At 39.8% G+C, this 21,207-nt stretch overlaps 1 pseudogene across 1 annotated transcript in view; it reads right to left on the reverse strand.

The window, feature by feature from the left end:
- Nucleotides 1-21,207, reverse strand: part of LOC148148841 (sodium- and chloride-dependent neutral and basic amino acid transporter B(0+)-like) — a 430,083-nt pseudogene that overhangs the window by 22,977 nt on the left and 385,899 nt on the right. Inside the window, exons 11-13 of the transcript XR_015758602.1 lie at nucleotides 12,637-12,769; nucleotides 11,641-11,781; nucleotides 8,748-8,976 (exon numbers count right to left, since the gene is read on the reverse strand). The product of XR_015758602.1 is annotated as a sodium- and chloride-dependent neutral and basic amino acid transporter B(0+)-like (transcript). The remainder of the gene's footprint in view (nucleotides 1-8,747; nucleotides 8,977-11,640; nucleotides 11,782-12,636; nucleotides 12,770-21,207) is intronic.

Genomic DNA, 21,207 nt, shown 5'->3' on the forward strand with positions numbered 1-21,207 from the left:
CACATTTGAGGAAGGACATTCTGGCTATTGAGGGAGTGCAGCGTAGGTTCACGAGGTCAATTCCCAGAATGGTGGGACTATCACATGCTGTGTGATATATATGTTGCATACCATTGAGTTTAGAAGGATGAGAGGGGATCTGATTGAGATGTATAAGATTATTAAAGGATTGGACACTCTGGAAGCAGGAAGCATGTTTCCATTGATGGGTGAGTTCAGAACCAGAGGACACAGTTTAAAAATAAGGGGTAGGCCATTTAGAACAGAGTTGAAGAGAAACTTCTTCACCCAGAGAGTGGTAGATATGTGGAATGCTCTGCCCCAGAAGACAGTGGAGGCCAAGTCTCTGGATATTTTCAAAAAAGAGAAGGATAAAGCTCTTAAAGATAATGGAATCAAGGGTTATGGGGATAAGACAGGAACAGGATACTGATTGTGGATGATCAGCCATGATCATAATGAATGGTGGTGCTGGCTCAAAGGGCCAAATGGCCTAATCCTGCACTTATTGTTTATTGTATAGATAGAAGAATCATTGGAATATATCCCAGAATATTACTTTCAAAAAAATGAAGTCTTGATGAGGAAATGGAGATTATAGCAAATTCAGGCAGATGACAAATGGGCAGAAACTCATCAAGTTCTGTTACTGGTAGGTTATAGAAAGGAGATGTTGCAGGTAGCACATGAAGTACCAGGTGGTGGTCATTTGGAGGTAAGGAAAACTCAAGCCAAAAAACATTTTTATTGCTCTGGACTGTATTTGGATGTGGTTGACTTTTGCCAGACATATCATACATGTCAGGTGTTGTGGTTCTGTTCCCCGAGCTGGGAATTTGTGTTGCAGATGTTTCGTCCCCTGTCTAGGTGACATCCTCAGTGCTTGGGAGCCTCCTGTGAAGCACTTCTGTGATGTTTCCTCTGGCATTTATAGTGATTTGTATCTGCCACTTCAGGTTGTCAGTGCCAGCTGTCCGCTGCAGTGGCCGGTATATTGGGTCCAGGTCGATGTGCTTATTGATTGAATCTGTGGATGAGTGCCATGCCTCTAGGAATTCCCTGGCTGTTCTCTGTTTGGCTTGTCCAATAATAGTAGTGTTGTCCCAGTCGAACTCATGTTGCTTGTCATCGGAGTGTGTGGCTACTAAGGATAGCTGGTCGTGTCGTTTCGTGGCTAGTTGGTGTTCATGGATGCGGATCGTTAGCTGTCTTCCTGTTTGTCCTACATAGTGTACAAAATCCCATGCAAGGACTGCACAAAACACCACATAGGACAAACAGGAAGACAGCTAACGATCAGTATCCATGAACACCAACTAGCCACGAAACGACACGACCAGCTATCCTTAGTAGCCACACACTCAGATGACAAGCAACATGAGTTCGACTGAGACAACATTACTATTATAGGACAAGCCAAACAGAGAACAGCCAGGGAATTCCTAGAGGCATGGCACTCATCCACAGATTCAATCAATAAGCACAACGACCTGGACCCAATATACCGGCCACTGCAGCGGACAGTTGGCACTGACAACCGGAAGCGGCAGATACAAATCACCATAAATGCCGGAGGAAAGATCACAGAAGCGCTTCACAGGAGGCTCCCAAGCACTGAGGATGTCACCTAGACAGGGGACGAAACGTCTGCAACACAAATTCCCAGCTCGGCGAACAGAACCACAATAACGAGCACCCAACTACAAATCTTCTCCCAAACTTTGAATATATGTCAGGTAATTGGAAAACCTCACGCAGAGATTAAACCAGCACCCTTATTACCCATTCCCTCTTTTAAGAAACACCACATACTGGACAAACAAATGACAATGAGAAGAGGGATGGTGAATACAGGACTGAAAGTGTTATATCTGAATTCATGCAGTATAAGGAACAAGGTAAATGAGCTTTAGGCGCATGTTGAAAATGGTAGGTATGACGTGATGGGTGTCACGGAGATGTGGCTGCAAGGTGATCAGGATTGGGATAGACAGGTGGGCAGAAGGACTTGGCTTGCCTCATTAGTAAGAAATAAAATTAAATCAACAATTAAGAAACCAAGTCGGGTCAGATGGTGTAGAATCTGTGTGGGTAGAATTGAAGAACCACGAAGGTAAAAAAAAAATATTGGATTATATACAGGCCTCTAAACAGTAGTCAGGATCTGGGGCGCAAGAAACACCAAGAGATAGAAAAGATGTCTAGGAGAGACAAAGTTACAGTGACCATAGGAGTTTTCAATACGCAGCTGGACTGGGAAAATCAAATTGGTCATGGATTGACAGAAAAAGAATTTGTGGAATGTCTACGAGATGGCTTTCTGGAGCAGCTTGTGGTGGAGCCCATTAAGGAACAGACAATATTGGATTTACTGTTGTGTAATGAGACTTTTCATAGAATTCCTACAGTGTGGAAAACAGGCCATTTGGCTCAACAAATTCACACCGATCTTCTGAAGAGTAACCCATTAGGACGTATTCGCCTAGATTTAATTTTGACTAACGTACAGATCCCTGAACACGATGGGCAATTTAGCATGGCCAATTCACCTAACCGGCACATCTTTGGATTGTGGGAGGAAACTCGGGCAACCAGAGAAAACCCATGCAGACACAGGGAAAATGTGCAAACTCCACAAAGACAGTCCCCCAAGGCTGGAATCGAACGTGGATCCCTGGCACTGTGAGACAGCAATGTTAACCACTGAGCCACAATGCCACCCCCATAATAAAGGAGCTTAAGGTGAAGAAACCTTATGATTGAATTTATTCTGCAAATTGAGAGGGACAAGATTGAACCAGAGGCAACGGTATTATAGCCGAATAAAGGCAGCTACAGAGGTCTGAGGGAGGAGCTGGGTAGAATTGACTGGGAGAGGAGCCTAGCAGGAAAGACAGTGGAATAGCGATGCAAGGAGTTTCTGGAAACACAATAGAGATTCATCCCGAGGAAAAAGAAGCATGGTACAGGGAGCATGAGGCAACCATGTAAATATGAGGGTAAGCTAGCCAGTAATATAAAGGAAGACTGTGAGAGTTTCTTTAGATATATAAAGGGCAAGAGAAGTGAAAGTGGACATTGGATTGCTGGAAAATTACACTGAAGAGATAGTAGTGTGGAACAAGGAAATGACTGAGGAACTGAATAATTACTTTGTGTCAGTCTTCATGGTGGAAGACACAAATAATTTCCCAAAAATTCAAAGCGAGTGAGGGGATATAGCTATGAGTGATAGCCGTCACCAAGGAGAAGGTGCTACAAAAACTGAATGGCCTGAAGGTGAATAAATCACCTGGACCAGATGGACAACACCCCTACGGTTCTAAAGGAAATAGCTGAGGCATTAGTGGAGTTCTTTCAGAAATCACTAGAATCAGGGAGGGTCCCAGAGGACTGGAAAATCACTAATGTGACACCCCTAAATAAAAAGAGAGTAAGACAAAAGGCGAAAAATTATAGACTGATTCACCAAACTGCAGTTGTGGATAAGATCCTGCAATCCATTGAGAAGGACAAGATTTCTGAATACTTGGAATCATATGGTAAAATAGGGAAAAGTCAGCATGGTTTCATCAAGGGGAAGTCATGCCTGACAAATTCATTGAGGAAGTAACAAGAATGTTGGACCAAGCAGAGCTATCTACCTGCACTTCAAGAAGGCCTTTGACAAGGTGCTACACAGGAGGCTGCTGAGTAAGATAAGGGCCTATGGTGTTAGAGACAAGGTGCTATCATGGATAAAAGCATAGCTGTCTGGCAGAAAGCAGAGTAAGGATAGAAGGGTCCTTCTCAGGATGGCAGCCAGTGAAAAGTGGTGTTCCGCAAGGCTCATTGTTGGGACCATGACATTTCACTTTATACATCAACAATCCCGATGAAGGAGCTTATGGCAGTCTAGCTACGCTTGCAGACAATACAAAGACAGGTAGAGGGATGGGTAGCATTGAGGAGTGGGAGGCTGCAGAAGGATTTGGGCAGGTTAGGAGAGTGGGAAAAGAAGTAGAAGATGAAGATAAACTTGGGAAAGTGTGAGGTCATGCACTTTGTAGGAAGAATAGAGGCAGAGACTATTTTCTAAATGGGAGAAAATTCAGAAGTCTGAAGTGCAAAGAGACTTAGAAATTCTAGTTCAGAATTCTCTCAAGATAAACTTGCAGGTTAAGTCAGTAGTTAGGAAGGCAAATGCAATGATAGCATTTATTTTGAGAGGACTTGAATACAAAAGCAGGGACGTACTTCGGAGGCTCTATAAGGCTTTGTGAGACCACATTTGGAGTATTGTGTGCAGTTTTGGGCTGCATATCTTAGGATGGACGTACTGGCCCTGGACCGTGTTTAGAGCAATTTTTCACGATAAAGGTCTGAGGAATGAAAAGCATAACATATGAGGAACATTTGAGTTCTCTGGGTCTACACTCAATGGAGTTTAGAAGGATGGGGGGAGATCTAATTGAAACTTACAGACTATTGAAAGGCCTGGACTAAGTAGATGTTGGGAAGTGGTTTCCATTGGTAGGAGAGACTAGGACCTGAGGACATAGCCTTTTAGAATGGGCATAAGGAGAAACCTCTTCATCCAGAGTGGGGAATCTACGGAATTGATTGGTACAAAAGGCTGTGGAAGCTAGTTCATGGAGTATATTTAAGACTGAGATAGATTCTTAAGTATCAAGGGTTACTGGGAGAAAGCAGAAGAATGAGGTTGAGAAACCTATGTCAGAGCAGACTCGATGGCCTAATTTCTGCTCATAAGTCATATCGTCTTATGGAGAAACCGTTTACAAGAATCTTAATTGACTGCCCACAGCCCCGACTGAAACAAAATACAGGAATCAGTATTGGTTGACCGTAACGGATGTGACTGTTAGATTTCCAAAAGCCATTATGTAGCATCATGGCTAAAATGATTGTCAAACAGTTCCTCATTTGTGTTTTATAAACGAGATATGTACTACCCACAGAAATGCAATCAAAGGTCAAACTTTATACCAAATTAGTCAGTGAAATTATGGTTAGCTTTGGAACAAAACAATTCAAATCCACTGCGCACCATCCAGAATCACAGGGAACATTAGAACAGTGGCAAACTTTGAAGACCATGTTGAAGACTTAGAGTCAAGATTATCCAGAAGATTGGAATAAAGGAATTCCATTTGTACTTTTTTGAAAATAGGGATGCACTAAATGAATCAACCAAATTCTGTCCATTTGAGTTCTTTTGGACATGAGGTGAGATGATCAGTGAAATTGATTAAAGAGAAGCTGGTGAGTCAGAGTTCAGAGACCACATATTTGGACTATGTGTCAAATTAAATATAGTGGGTGAGTTGTCTAGACAGCATTTAAAAGTATCAAGCAAAAAATAAACAAGTCACAATTTGGCCAGTGGAGATAAAGTGTGTGTAACTTCCAGTGACAGGTGAACCTTTAAAGGCAAGATTTAAAAGGGCCTTATCAAATCGAAAGGAAATCGAGTAGGGTGAATTATTTAATAAGAAGGTTAGATAGAAAGCAGCCTCAGAGTGTGTCATGTGAATATGCTCAAAAAATATTTTGATAGGGAAGGAAAGCCAAAGGAGAATGTGTTACTGGTTACAACAGAGTGAAGAACCAAGTTCAGAGGATTCTGAATTGGACATTCTTCAAATTATTTTTGGACAATGAGGAAGTTCGCAAAAATTGATATGAATTATTCATTTATCTGCCAGAGGAAAATCGAAATGACCTGAAAGAGTTGTTACGATCACATGTTGGAATAAGCTGGGAAGTACTAATCTGATTATGTATGATGTAGATATAGGAAATGTTATTCCAATTAAGCAATATCCGTATATACTTGACCCTCTAAGTTGGCACAAGTGCAAAAGAGACTGAATGCATGCTCAAAGGCAATATAATTGAAATGAGTTGCTGCAAATGGAGCTCACCAATAATAATGGTGCCAAAACCAGATGGTACCCACAATTATGTGTAGACTACCACAAAGTCAATGCAGTTACAAAATCTGATTCATATCCTATTCCACATTTGGAAGACTGTATTGAGAAGGTGGGACAAACAACTTTAAATGCAGGAAACAAGAAATGCAGAAAATTTCAGTAGACAGAGGAATATCAGAAGGCATTTGACAGCCTGAAAGGTGTGTTAACCACTGCCCCAATGTTAGCCACATCTAATTATGCAAAGCCATGCAATATGGCTATCAATGTGAGTGATGCGAGTGTCAGTTCTGTACTCTTGCAAGATGACGAGAAGAAGATGGAAACACTTGTTGGATTTTATTTTCAGAAAATTGAATAATCCTCAACAGAAATGTTCCACAATTGAGAAGACGACCTTGAATCTGGTGTTGGCATTACAACATTTCAACATTTATATTGCCAGTAATCTAAGAGAACTGTATATACTGATCATAAGCCATTAAAGTTTTTGGAAAAAAGTAAGTTTAAAAATACCAGATTGTTTAGATACAGCTTATTGCAATCATTCAAATTAAAAATTATACAGATGGCAGAATGAGAGAATGTAATTGCCAATGTATTGTCATGACTTTGGTAAAGAAAGATGGAAGATTCAGTGGCAGGAAAGCTGAACAAGATGGACTGTACTGGTGCATAATTGCATTCTTAGAGTCAACGCAACATATATACATTGTAGAGTACTAATAAAGGAAGACTAAATGTTTTTTAAAATGAAGCCATCTTTATATATTGATCGTTCATTCTTTTAAGGGTGAGGTGAAAATGATCTTATGGCTTTAATAGGTTACTTTGTCCTTTTTTTCTCATGAAGAAAGGTTGAGACAGAGACATCAAGCAGTCTGCTCAAAGCTAATAAACAACTTGTTAGGTCATGGGTTTTTTTTTTCAAAGATGAGACAGCTTTAATGGGTGGGGTCAAGCTCCCACAGAACCAGGATTTTTCGTTTCAGTTTTTTAGTAGCACTTGTTTTTGGTCTGGAAGCTGGATGTGAAAGCTGGTTTTCTTCTTTCTGTTCCAGCTAAAAGCTGAGGGGTTTCTTCCTGCTGCTAGAATTGCATGTGAGACAATCTGTTTTATTGAATTTGCTGTTGCCAAGGGTGTGGTAATGGATATTGTTCTGTCGGAACAGTTGCTGTTTAGTAGTTAAATAATCTATTATTCTGTTACATTTCCCAATGGAGTTAAGTTATTCTAATTTCATATATTGTTTGTTGTATTTTAACTATAGTGAATGAATAAAGTGTGTTTTCCTTCAAGACTGGTAGTTTAATCAACCAAATTGCATCAGGGATGCAATGTCTGGACCTTGCCTTTGAAGTAAGAAAATGTTAGTGTATAAGTTATCTTATTCAGATTTTGAGGGGGTTTACTCTGGTCCATAACATTATCTTGGTGTTGTCAACAAATTTAGCAACATGCTCTGCATCTCTTCACCCCAATCATTTGTATAAATTGTAAACAGTTGTGGTCCCAGCACTGATTCTCATGGAAGACCACTTGCCAACCTTAAAATGAGCTCTTTGCTGCCCATTAGCCAACCAATTTTCTATCCTGCCAATATCTTCTACATCACAAGCTTTTAATTAGCACCATACCTTTAATGGGACATTAACAAAAACATAAACCATGTTGAGTCTTCCTCATAGTCTGAAATTTACCCAAAATGTCCCAATATAATTTATTTAATCACAACATTAACATTTTCTCTACGATACATGTCAAGTTAATTGATCTATATATTCTTCCTTTCTTTGTCCATCCCTTGTTGAACAAAGTCCATTGACCACCCTCCAATCTCATGGTATCTTTCATAAATGAGGGAAGTTTTGGAAAATTAAAGCAAATGCATCAGTTATGTCACTAGCCATTTTTTAAGACACGTGGACAGTCGAACAGGACTCAGACATTTGTCAGACCACACTCCAACAACCTGCAAATTATCACTTCACTAGTAATTGGGGTTTTCCCGAGTTCCTCCCTCTCTTCCATTCCCCGATTCATTGTTACCTCGAGAGTGTTACTTGTACCTTTATGATGAAGATTGATGCAATATATGTGTTCAGTTCATCTCTTTATTTTCCAAATTCCGTCTGACCAATGCTCGTTGTTAACATTTCTTTTTTGAATATTTATCAAAATGCTTGTTAACGCTCCTTATATTTCTGGCTATCTTTCTTTACAACTCTAATTCTTCCTTCTGAATTATTTGTTAGTCATTCTTTATTGTTTGTTACATTCTGTCAAATTTTATACCATCTGTCATTCCACAGTAATATACTGTTTTTAACCTTTCTATTTAACCATGAATGTTGGGTCTGTCCCTTGGAATTATTTATTTATCTTTAGAATATATATATCTTCTATGTATTGTGAAAATCCCACGAAATGGCTTCCTCTGCATCTCCATTAAACTACCCTTCAGTCCAATTTGCCAATTCAATTTAGACAGCCCTGTTTTCCTGACCTCCTAATTGCACCCATTTAAGTTTACTAAAATAGCTTGCGCTCACTTCTCCTACTCCAAGCTGCATATAAAATGCTAGCTCGGAGCAGCTTCACCATGATATTGGGCATTAATCCTTTCTTGTTGCACAATACCAGGTTTGGTACACCTTGCTCTTTTGTTGGCTTCCGAACTTGCTGTTCTCAGAAAGTATCCTGAAATCATTTCATGAATTCCTCAACCAGGCTACCTTTGCCCATCAGGTTTATCACAAGTTTGGAAATATCACAACAGAAGACAGCAAAGTGGACACTGCACTTACCTGACTGGGCAACCTCAGAAACAGGTTTCCCTTGGATATGAGCCATATGTCCAAGGATAGAGAAGATGACAAATCCAGCAAACACACTCGTTCCACAATTAACAACACAGACAACAATGGCGTCTTGGTAACAGTTGTTGTGGAATTTGTTGTAGGATGACAGTGCTATTAAAGTACCAGAACCCACTGACAAAGAAAAGAAAATTTGTATCGCAGCATCTTTCCAAACCTATAAAATAGCAGGAAAAAGTCATCAGCATCAGGAAATCACACTGAAGATTATTGTATGTATAAAACTGTATTAACCACAAGAAACCTGCAATGTGTTTGGCCCCCAACTTAATGGCGGGGCCAAATGAATGAACTTTCCACTGATAATTGCTATCTCTGTTAAATAGTATATTGTATCCCTGTCTTCTACTCACTGCCAAATTCCTTCCAGGAGCTTTGATGGTTTTCCCCTTTAAATCATGTTTTTGATTGAACAGCTTGATTCTTTCCTTGTCGCACTGACACCCAGTAACCTCTATTCTTTTATTCAAAACAGCATCCAATAAGTGTTTTAACCAAAATAGAGGCCTTTAACTAAACAGAAGTCTGTGTAAATTAAAATTTAGGTCTGAACATTGCTTAAATTCTTGGAACAATTCTGCTTTTCCAGTTAAATAATATTGTGGCTAAAGACATGACTCAGGCATATTTACATTAGTCTGACATTTAACTGAAAATTTTATTGATGAATTGATTAGAAGATATTAAAAAATAATTAGTCACAAAAAAGGAATATAGTGGCCATTTCATGATATTCCATCCCATTCTGTCCATTTTTTCTTAATCTAGTTATATCCCATTTTATGATAACTAAGAACTGTGGATGCAGGAAATCTGAAACAAAAATACAAATTGCTGCAGAAACTCAGCAGGTCTGGCAGCATCAATGGAAAGAAAGCAGTTAACATTTCGGGGTCTTGATTAAAATGGTGCTGGAAAAGCACAGCAGGTCAGGCAGCATCCGAGGAGCAGGAAAATTAATGTTTCGGGCAAAAGCCTGAAACGTCGATTTTCCTGCCTCTCAGATGCTGCCTGATCTGCTGTGCCTTTCCAGCACCACTCTAATCTAGACTCTGATTTCCAGTACCTGCAGTCCTCACTTTTGCCTAGTTAACATTTCAGGTGTAGTGACCTTTCTTCAGAACTAATTCCATTTCACTCTGCTCCATCCTATGTCGTGCCTTCCTTTCTCTACCATCCTTTCACAACTTGTTGAGGTTAAGATGTCAAAAGTTGTGTCAAATTTCACAAAATCCCAAAGTGAAGATTCTGGATTTTGCTGAAATTAGATATGATATTTTAACTGTCAAGGGAGAGCATGGATTTGACTGTAGTCACGCAGTTCAATCTTCAAATATTGACAGATTGCTTGAAACCCAACACGAGCATTGACCAGATCACATCAGGTGTTCATAAGACCGTGAGATATAGAAGCAGAATTAGGCCATTTGGCCCAATTAATCTGCAACTCCTTGAATGTTGCTGATAAGTTTCTGAACTGACTTCTCCTGTGTCGACTTTGTAACGCTTGATCCACTCATGAGTCAAGAATCTAACTCAATCTGTCGTAAAGACATTCAATAACTTGGCCTCCATCGGTGTAGCAATAACTTCAACAGATGAACCAACATCGAGCTGAAGAAATTCCTCCTCATGTCAATTTTCAAAGGTCATCCCTTCACTATGAGGAAGCATCTTCTCTACATTCACTCTATCTAGGTTTTTCAGTATACCGTAAGTTTCAATGAAGTATCCCTCATCTTTCTAAACTTCATCGATACTGACCCAGAGTCCTCTACCACTCCTCATATGTCAACCCCTTTATCCCCAGGATCATTCTTGTGAACCACTCATGTGAAATAACCCATTAATGTGTTGGATCTTTAGTTTGACCACATCAATAACCAATCACAATTTAAGTGGCATTAGTAGCTGATGCACAGATTTGCCAGTCAATAAAATGAGACCACCGTGGAGATTTCTCACTAAAAGAGGCTGTCAAGTTTGAAATCTTTTAAAGACAGAAACTGCTGAGCTGCTTCTCTGTCTGTGACAGTGCGCTGCACTCCCAGGACTGCACCTGAGAGCCAAGTTAAATATATTGTTGGATATAATTTCTGTCATCTCAAATCCCGCCACGGTGGAATTTGAATTTTAAAAAAAGACCTTAGATTATGTACAAGATCCACAGCAAGTATGACACTCTACTGCCCTCTACTACCCTCGAGGTAATTAGGGATGGACAATGAATACTGGTCTGGCCAGTGATGTACACATCCCTTGAATGAATATGCAAACAAAAATCTCGTTTCAATCTGAACTGCCCTGCCATAAAGCAGCACTGCAGAATGGGAGCTTGTACATCTCCAATTGGGACCACGATGAGGAACAGGAGGGATACCAATAGCAACAGCACAAGGACAAACAGCAGCAACCCTCTCCACAGGCACATGCCTCTCCATCACACAGACATGGTGGAGACAGAGACCTAGTTCCAAGGGGGGTATATGCCTGGCACAAGGTATGGAAATGGAGGATTGGCTTCCTCAATTGTCAGATAAATAGTGCCTTGCAACAGTCAGACCTCTGTGCCATGTCTTTGCTGATATCTGCAGTCTCCTGGAAGAAAACCCCTTTCTAAGGGAGTCAAGGTGGGTATGTATTATCAGTGTTGTCCAAGGTTAGCACAGCGCTGAACAGCTTCACCTCCAGACTACTGCAGGATTTCAGTCAGTTGACCAAAAGTACATCTCTCAATGTGTGCTATACTATAACTGTCAAAGATGTCACTTTGACACTGATGAGGCAACTGAAATTCTATGGATTATTCTTGTGTACGTACCTGACCTTCTGCCAGTTTGGAGAAGTCTGATTGGATTCCAATGTAGAATTCAATTCCTTTAGAGGCTCCCTCCAGGGTAAGCCCTCGGATCAGGAGTATGGTCAGAATCACATAAGGTAATGTCGCAGTGAAATAAACCACCTGAGCACAGAGAATAAATTATTAGATATTCCCATATTCCCCATTTAAGGTATTCAACTTAACTGAATATTAAGGCAATAGGATTTTAATCAGTGCAGACAATGAAACAGAATAGAATTAGAGGAATAATAATCAGCTGGAATACATATTTGAAACTGAGCTAAGTACTGTAACTGAACTTAAATCATACATTATTTTTCTAAGTTACGTTATATACTCATGAAAAGTTATACGTCGAAGGGTAAGATTTTAATTCAAAGATAGGGAGTTTGCTGTCACAAGAGAGAGATTTTGGAGAGATTGTAATCCATTCTGACCTATAAACAAGCTATTGTACTTACTATGTCACAGGCTGTTCCGACCAACCCAACCACCAACAGTAATGCAAGGAGATAATAGCTTGTAAGCAAACATGAGAAGCTGAATACATACCATCACAGGTGTGCTGTTCTATATTGCTATCCAGTAAGTTTACATCACAGCATGTTTGGTTTCATATTTGAAGTGGGTGGTAGTACAAAAAATTTGTACTTTTGGGCTAAAGATCAGGGTTCAACCATGCATGAGGGAAACAAAATTCCCCAGAGTCCCTGTAGCAGTGACTGAAATCCTTAAAATGAGGGACACATTGCAGGAATACTGCTGTTCCTTTCCTCAGGAGAAAGATCTACAGATCTCCCTCAGGCCTGAAGTGCCAATTAAATTTTATGAATCTCTCACTCTTCAATGAGACACTGTTAACATTACCTGGGAGATAAACCAGCCACTTCACAAATACTTTATAAGCTCTAGTTTATTGTTATAGAAATCTGTATTTTGAAGTTGTTTTAATTCTACTCAGCACTAATCATTTACCTTTCCTGAAGATTTGATTCCTTTTGATAACACCGCTCCAATTATTAGCCAGGCCAGAAGCAGACAGAGGGCTAAATACCAGACTATCTCCCCAGTCTCATCCATTGAACTTGTACGGCGTAAAACCACTTTACTGAACAAAGTAACAATAGAAAACAGTTTGTCTAAGGTCAAATGTCTTTGCACAAAGTCACCTTATAATGTTAACAGGTTTTGTCTAAGTATTTTTCAATTATCCTGTTGAGAAGTGTTATTACATATCTTTGGAGCAGATGGGAAATGAACTCAGACCTGCTGGCTCAGGTGAAGGGACATTACCACCATTTCACAAGGGATCTTCAAGATTTTGTTTACACTGTGAACACTGATGAAATTCCTCAGATTCTAATTTAATTCAAAAACATTCATAAGAAATGATTCATTGACTGCTTTACCATGCACAGGAACAAAGGGAGGTTATTTAACCCCTTCATTGACTTCTTGCCTATAGATAGGAATACAGGAACAGAGGAAGGCTATTTAACCCCTTGAGCCTGTCCTACCATTAAATGAGTTTGTGACTGATCTGGGACCTGACCTCCACCACCTCAGCTTCGTCCTCACTCCTTAATGAAATAGATACAAGTCTGAGATGAATAAGGAAATCTAGCAAATCATAGAGACACATGCTAAAGGCAAAACGCACCAACCCCAGCAACCTCTATATCTGGACAATGTTCCTTTTAATCGCTGGAGAAAAATAGCAACTAACATGCTTACAGTGCACGGGCAGGATTACATCCTCATGACTGATAACTTCACCAAACTAATTATTGTTTGATGAATTGGTAATATGATGAGTGTAAGCATCACTTAAATAATTCCTACCATTGTCAGTTTATTTGGCATATCAAAGTGGATAGTATCTGACAATGGATCGCAGATCTTTGCCAAACCAATCTAAGGCATGTGTGTCAGAGGAGGAGTGACTCATATCCCCCTATCAGCTTACTATCCGAGGTTCAGAAAAGATTTACAAGGATGTTGCCAGGGTTGGAGAATTTGAGCTGTAGAGAGAGGTTGAATAGGCTGCGGTTGTTTTCCCTGGCGCGTCGGAGGCTGAGGGGTGATTTTATAGAGATTTATAAAATCATGAGGGGCATGGATAGGATAAATAGACAAGGTATTTTCCCTGGGGAGGGAGGTGTCCAGAACTGGAAGGCATAGGTTGAGAGTGAGGGGAAAAGGTATAAAAGAGACCTAAGAGGCAACTTTTTCATGCAAGGGTCGTACGTGTATGGAATGAGCTGCCAGAGGAAGTGGTGGAGGCTAGTACAATTGCAACATTTAAAAGGCATCTGGATGGGTATATTAATAGGAAAGTTATGGAGGGATATGGGCCCGGTGCTGGCAAGTGGGACTAGATTGGGTGGGATATCTGGTCAGCATGGACAAGTTGAACTGAAAAGTCTGTTTCAGTGCTGTACATCTCTATGACTCTATTAATGTTGTTAATACTGTTTAACTATATTTTTATAATTATTAAAAGGACAACAGGTACCTGTATAAAGCAGTTTCATTTGTCTGTTTGCGACCTCTTATCTTTGGAAAAAGGGTTATGTCAGGTTATATCCCAACATCAATGTGTGATATACCATTTCAGAAAATGGTCATGATGCCAGCAATATATCATGGCATGTGACGTAGTGGTATAAAGTTCTCAGTCTCCGTCTTACTGACCTGTGGCCTCTTGCAGCATGACATGCTGAGAAACATACTACAATACATTTGATTACTGAGCTTGAGTCCAAACCCACAATTGTCAGTGACTGTAGTGTACACGTGTAAATATGAGGAGCTATAACAAGTCTATTGAATTCTTTAGTACTGCATAACCCACGTTTCATCTTTATGTTATAGGAGTGAATATAAGTGTCACAGTGTGATAGTTGCAAATCACCAGCATTTCATGCCATATCAAGTCAAGGCCAGAAAGAAAGAATACCCAAGGAACTAATAATAAAAAGGAACTTAAGCCAATTAATATCAGCAGTGAAAAAGTATTGGAAAAACTAAGTGATGAAAAGCCAATAGATCCCCAGGACCTCATGGGGTACACCCTCGCCTGAAAAGAGGTATCTACAGAAATAATGGACCAATGAGTGAATATGTTTCAGAATCCCTATGGTTTAGAATGGTCTCAGTGAAATTAGCAAATGTACCATTACTTTCCAAGAAAAAACAGGAAAGTGAAAATAGGAACTGACTGACCAGGCAGCTGACATCAATTGATAGAAAAATGTTTTAATGTTATTATCAAGAGAAACCTAACAACCCATTACAAACATATTATACGATACATATTTACTAAATGAAAATCATATTCAATTAATTTGTTAGATCTTTCTTGGTTACAAACAATGAAGAATTTGGATTTTCAAAGGTATTCAGTTATGTCGGAGAAAAGATTAGTGTACAAATAAAATGGTCATGGAGTTAAGGGGGGCACATCAGCATGGATGGAGAATAGACAGCATGATTTTAAAAGGCAGATCATACTTGACTAACTTAATTGATAATTTTTAATGAAATAATGGATAATGCTGATGAAGGAAATCCAATGTACGTTGTATATATCGACTTTAAAAATACATGTGACACATTAAAAAAACTGGTTAACAAAACTGATGCTTCTGGTATAGGAGGACCAGTGTCCAACTGTGTTTTAAAATGGCTTAAATGTAGAATACAATGAATTATGGGAATTGGTTATTGTCATAGTGAAGGATAATATACAGTGGTGCATCCCAAGGATCAGTACTGGATCCATGATTTGATTTACTTTTACTCTAAATAGCCTGACTCCAGAATGCAGAGAAGTACTTCAAGATCTTGCGAAAGAAACCAGACTTCAAGAGTTGGTGAGCAGTGACAATGATAGAAATTGCCTCCAACTTTAGACCATCAGACCATAAGACATAGAAGTGGAAGCAAGGCCATTTGGCCCATCGAGTCCACTCCGCTATTCAATCATGTCTGATGAGCATTTCAACACCAGTTACCCGCACTCTCCCCGGAGCCCTTAAGATCAAGAATTTATCAATTTTTGCGAGATCAAAAATTTATCTGCCTTGAAGACATTTAACGTCCCAGCCTCCACTGAGCTCTGTGGCAATGAATTCCACAGGCCCACTACTCTCCGTTCTGAATTGAACCCCTCTAATTCTAAAGCTGTGCCCACGGGTCTTAGTCTCCCCACCTAACGGAAACAACTTCCCAGAGTCCACCCTTTCTAAGCCATGCATTATCTTGCAAGTTTCTATTAGATCTCCCCTCAACCTTCTAAACTCTAAACAATCCCAAGATCCTCAGTGTTCATCGTATGTTAGGCCACCATTCCAGGGATCATCCATGTGAATCTCCGCTGGACACACTCCAGTGCAGTGTTTTCTTCCTGAGGTGAGTTTTATAAAGTCTCAGAAGCACATTGCTGCTTTTACATTCCAACCATCTTGAGATAAATGACAACATTACATCTGCTTTCTTAATCACGGACTCAACCTGCAAGTTAACCCTTAAAGAATCCTAGACTAGCACTCCCAGATCATTTTGTACTTTGGCTTTATGAATTTTCTCACCGTTTAGAAAATAGTCCATGCCTGTCTTCTTTTTTCCAAAGTGCAAGACCTCACATTTGCTCACTTTGAATTTCATCAGCCAGTTCCTGGACTACTCTCCTAAACTGTCTAAATCTTTCTGCAGCCTCCCCACCTCCTCAGTCCTACCTGCCTGTCCACATAACTTCCTAAGATCGTCAAACTTCGCCAGACTGCCCCCAGTCCCTTCATCCAGATCATTAACATAAAGTGAACAGCTGTGGCCCCAACACCAAACCCTGCGGGACATCACTTGTCACTGGCTGCCATTCCGAAAAAGAACCTTTTATCCCAATTCTCTGCCTTCTGTCAGACAGCCAATCCTCAATCCATGCCAATAGCTCACCTCAAACACCATGGGCGCTCATCTTACTCAGCAGCCTCTCATGAGGCACCTTATCAAAGGCCTTTTGGAAGTCGAGGTAGATTACATTCACTGGGTTTCCCTGGTCTAACTCACTTGTTACCTCTTCAAAGTATTGAAAGGTTTGTCAGGCACAACCTCCCCTTACAAAATCCATGCTGACTTGTTCTAATCCAACCCTGCACTTCCAAGAATTTAGATGTCTCATCTTTAACAATGGGTTCTAGAATTTTACCAACAACTTAGGTTAGGCTAATTGACTTATAATTTCCATCTTATGTCTTGATCCTTTCTTGAAGAAGGGGGTTACAACAGCGATTTTCCAATCATCTGGGACTTTCACTGACACTAATGATTTTTGAAAGATCACAACCAACACCTCCGCTATTTCCTCTGAACTCTAGGGTGTAGCCCATCAAGGCCAGAAGACTTAAGAATTTTTACATCTTTTAGCTTCTCTAGCACTTTCTCTTTTGTAATGGTTACCATTATTGTAATCTGTCCCCTGACTCTCCTTAATTGTTGGGATATTACTCGTGTCTTCCACTGTGAAGATTGACGCAAAGTACTTATTAAGTTCTTCAGCTATTTCCTTATCTCCCAGCACTAGCCTTCCTACATCAATTTGGAGCGGCCTAATGTCTACTTTTGCCTCTCGTTTGTTTCTTATGTATTGAAAGAAACTTTTACTACCATTTCTAATATTACTGGCTAGTCTACCTTCATTTGATCTTCCCCTTTCTTATTTCTCTTTTTGTTATCCTTTGTTTGTTTGTGTAGTCTTCCCAATCTTCTGATTTCCGAATGCTGTTGGCCACTTTATAGACTCTCTCTTTTTCTTTGATACATTTCCTGACTTCGTCAGCTATGGCTGTCTAATCACCCCCACCCCTTCACCGGATAATCTTTTTCTTTGGGATGAACCTCTGTATGTGTCCTATATTACATCCAGAAACTCCTGCCATTGTTGCTCTGTCTTCCCCACAAGGCTCTACTTTCAGTCAATTTTCGTCAGTTCTTCTCTCATGCGATTACCTTTATTTAACTGTAACAACATCACATCTGATTTTGCCTTCTCTCTTTCAAACTGCAGACTGAAATCTACCATATTCTGTTCGCTGCCTCCTAATGTTCCCTTACTATGCCTCATTACATAGCACTAAGTCCAGAATAGCCTGCTCCCTTGTGGGCTCTATCATAAGCTGTTCCAAAAAGCCATTCTCTAAGCATTCCATGAATTCCCTTTCTATGGATCCACCGGCAACATTATTCACCCAGTCCACCTGCATATTGAAGTCCCCCTTGCCTTTCTGACATGTCCTGTCTATTTCCCAGTCCATCTTACGCTGCTGGTCCTGACCACTGTTAAGAGGTCTGCACATAACTCCCATTATGTTTTTTTTACCTTTGTGGTTCCTTAACTCCATCCACACAGACTCCAAATCATCTGACCCAAATGTCATTCAGTGCCATAGATTTAATTTCATTCTTAACTAACAAGGCAACCTGCCCCTTCCGCCCACCTCCCTGTCTTTTCGATAAGCTGCAAATCCTTGGATGTTTAACTGCCAGCCCTGAAACCCCTGCAATCACGTCTCTGTGATGCCTACATCATAATTATTCACAATGATTTATGCCATTAATTCATCTACTTTGTTACGAATACTACGAGCATTCAGATAAAGTGCCTTAATGCTAATTTTCTTATTCATATGATTTCCAACATCTCTAGTAATAAATCCTAAGTTATCCTTCATTTTTGCTTCATTCCTAGTCTGCCTTGAACTCAAACCCTGCACACATGCTAACTTGCTGCATTACATGGATGAGTTCCAAATGCACAGATTTCATGTGCGATTTCATACTAAATGGCCCAAAAAGACCTGGAAAATTCAATTGTGGAAGTGACCAAGAAAAGAAACCCTGTTCAGCATCTGGAAGGGGCTGCTCTCCAATCATGTGTTGTTTCTCCCACATTTGCTACTGATAGGGTGACTAGTGCAGAAATGTGGGGGAGAAACAGCCTGCGATTTCAGGAGCAGTAAACCGATGTGAGTGGGGGGCACATAATCCTGAGCATCACACCAGTAGTGATGTGAGAGGCTGTTGGGGAGATGTTCCTCTGGGGGAAGAGACTGCCAATGAGAGAGGCAATGAGGAGACACTGATGGGAACAAGGCTGCCATGAGGAGATGTTGCTGTGGGGCAAGCACTCCCAAAAAGACAGTGGGTTCTGTTGGTAGAGACTACAAAGGGGAAATGGTGTTGCTAGGAGAGAAAGGCTACAATGTAGAGGCCAGGAAGAAAAGAAGGTGCTAAAGGGAAAAGGCTGTGAAGGGAACAGAACAGCTTTAAATTTGTCAATTAAAAATTTACTGTTGGTCAGAAAAACGTGAAGCCTCTGAGACAATGAATTCCTTGCAAATGAATGTGACGTCTTTAGCTTAAGGCTGTGCAAATTCAAGACTGTACAGGGAAGAAAGCAGTGGATATTATTCTAATGCACACTATTATTTGGATAATTGAATACTGAATAGATTTATTTCAATAAAAACAGGTTCCTTTTTTGTGTTAACATCTCTCATATTATTTTGCATACCATGAACACCTGAGGGACAAGGACTGTGTTACAGATAAACTTGCAATTTTTTTGCATGAACTGAGATCCCAAACAATAATAAACAACTGCATTTTAATAGTGTTTTTCATGACTTTAAGATTTTACAAAGTGTTAGTCAGTGAAGGAAACACTAAGGAAGTCTAATTAGATATTATAGTGGGAAGAAAAATAATCGAATAAGCAAACAAGTAATTTAGGTGAGTCTATGGCAAAGGTGCATAATTTGAAAATTAGAAACAGAACCTTCAGGAGTGAAATTAGGGTACATTTCCATAAGGCGGCTGGAAGAAGTTTAGAACTCAAATATGCAAGTAAGAATTGATGCTTGATTAAAAGCAATGCTGGTAAATTGTTAAATTTAAATCTATCAAGTCTAAGATATAGTAAAAAGGATAATAACTGCCCGGTTAAAATCCTCCAACTTCAACCATATCCAATGAAAATGTGTTAGCTGTGACTTCACCAGTGTGGACAGGGTAGGGTAATGCTTTACTGTGTTGCAGTATTCGTCAGTTATTTTTGAAAGAAGCTTTAGTTTCTAACTTCTGCCTATTGCTTTATACTGATTAAAATACTGCTGTGCTGACAATATTAATGCTTACCGTGGGTATGCTGTCTATATGTTTAATGGAGGATGATAATTGAGGATTCTTCAAATTCTGCTTTTGAGTTAGGTCTCAGTTCCATACTTGTCAACACGTGTACAGAAGATAATGTTACTGCCTGACTGCATCACCTAACGGAAGTGTGAGTGAGAATGGAAAAGGAACCTCTGAAAAATAAAAAAAACCATCAAAATGGAGCATTCAAAATCTAAAAGGAGCTTTTGAAAGAAAGATATTTGACCTCTGTGAAATGTTTATTCAGGCCAAATGGACAGGTGGATGGCAAATGGGATTTCTTCCAAAGACACATGAGGTGATGCTTTTTTGCAGAAGTGATGAGTAGAGGTAATACAGATTAAATGGCATTGTTCGAAAGAGCTTACGTGATTAAAAGTTGTTGGCTGTTATTCCGCATTGATCATTGAAGGCAGCAAGATATTGGAATGTAAATGTGGAGAATTGATTAACACAGACAGGAAGCAGACAGCAATGTTTTTAAATTGGCAGGCTGGCCAATAAAAAACAGAAGTCAAAGAAATGTGTCAGTGTAGTTCAATTCCCTGAGGGGTGTGCAGCATTGAGGTATTCATCAGACCATAGCCATGTATTCCTTATATCTACCCTAGCCATCCTGGGCCATCACAGCATCCTCAATTCCAACTACCTCCTCAAATAAAAACTCATTCTTTCATCTCTTCATCTCTGAGGCATTACCCTTTGGTAAAGTCAGGCTGTGGAAGACATACAAACAATTATGATGCTGGACACATTGTTTATAGTCTACAGCACGGTACTTGATCGGTCAAGGTATCTTCCTCAGTAGCCCTATTGTGATGGTTTTGTACCTTTAAGAAAGATGTATTCTCTGCTGTTTCTCATGCAGAGAGTGTTGCCACAGAGACCAGACTGTCTGCTGCAGGCAGACAGTTGGTAAATAGTTTGGCAATATCACTCAGTGTTGATTTTTTATGAGACAAAAGAGGCATAAGCGGGTGAAGGGTTCATACAGACCCAGGAAAGGTTTAGCTTTTCTTTTAGTTCGTGAGATGGTTTCTTCTGCTGCTGAGCTAACAGCTTGACTTCTCTGCTGTTAGAGTCTTAGGTGAGAGGCTTCCTCTTTGAAATAATATGAGGTAGACAAATTCTTTCAGTATTTTGTTCTGTTGGACAGGAGAGAGGCAGCACATGAGAACTTTAACTGTTTTACTAAATTGCCTTGTCAAGTGTGTGTTTATGGGATGCTCCTTATATTGGAACAGTTGATAATGTTTTACTTAAGTACGAATTATCCTGTTAAGCATTTCAAAACAGTTAAAGTTATGCCAATTCTTTTTGTATTTTAATTGC

The sequence above is a fragment of the Chiloscyllium plagiosum genome, unplaced genomic scaffold (assembly GCF_037043375.1).
Source record: "Chiloscyllium plagiosum isolate Xiang-an unplaced genomic scaffold, Cpla_swu_hap1 HiC_scaffold_11, whole genome shotgun sequence".
Lineage (NCBI taxonomy): Eukaryota > Metazoa > Chordata > Chondrichthyes > Orectolobiformes > Hemiscylliidae > Chiloscyllium > Chiloscyllium plagiosum.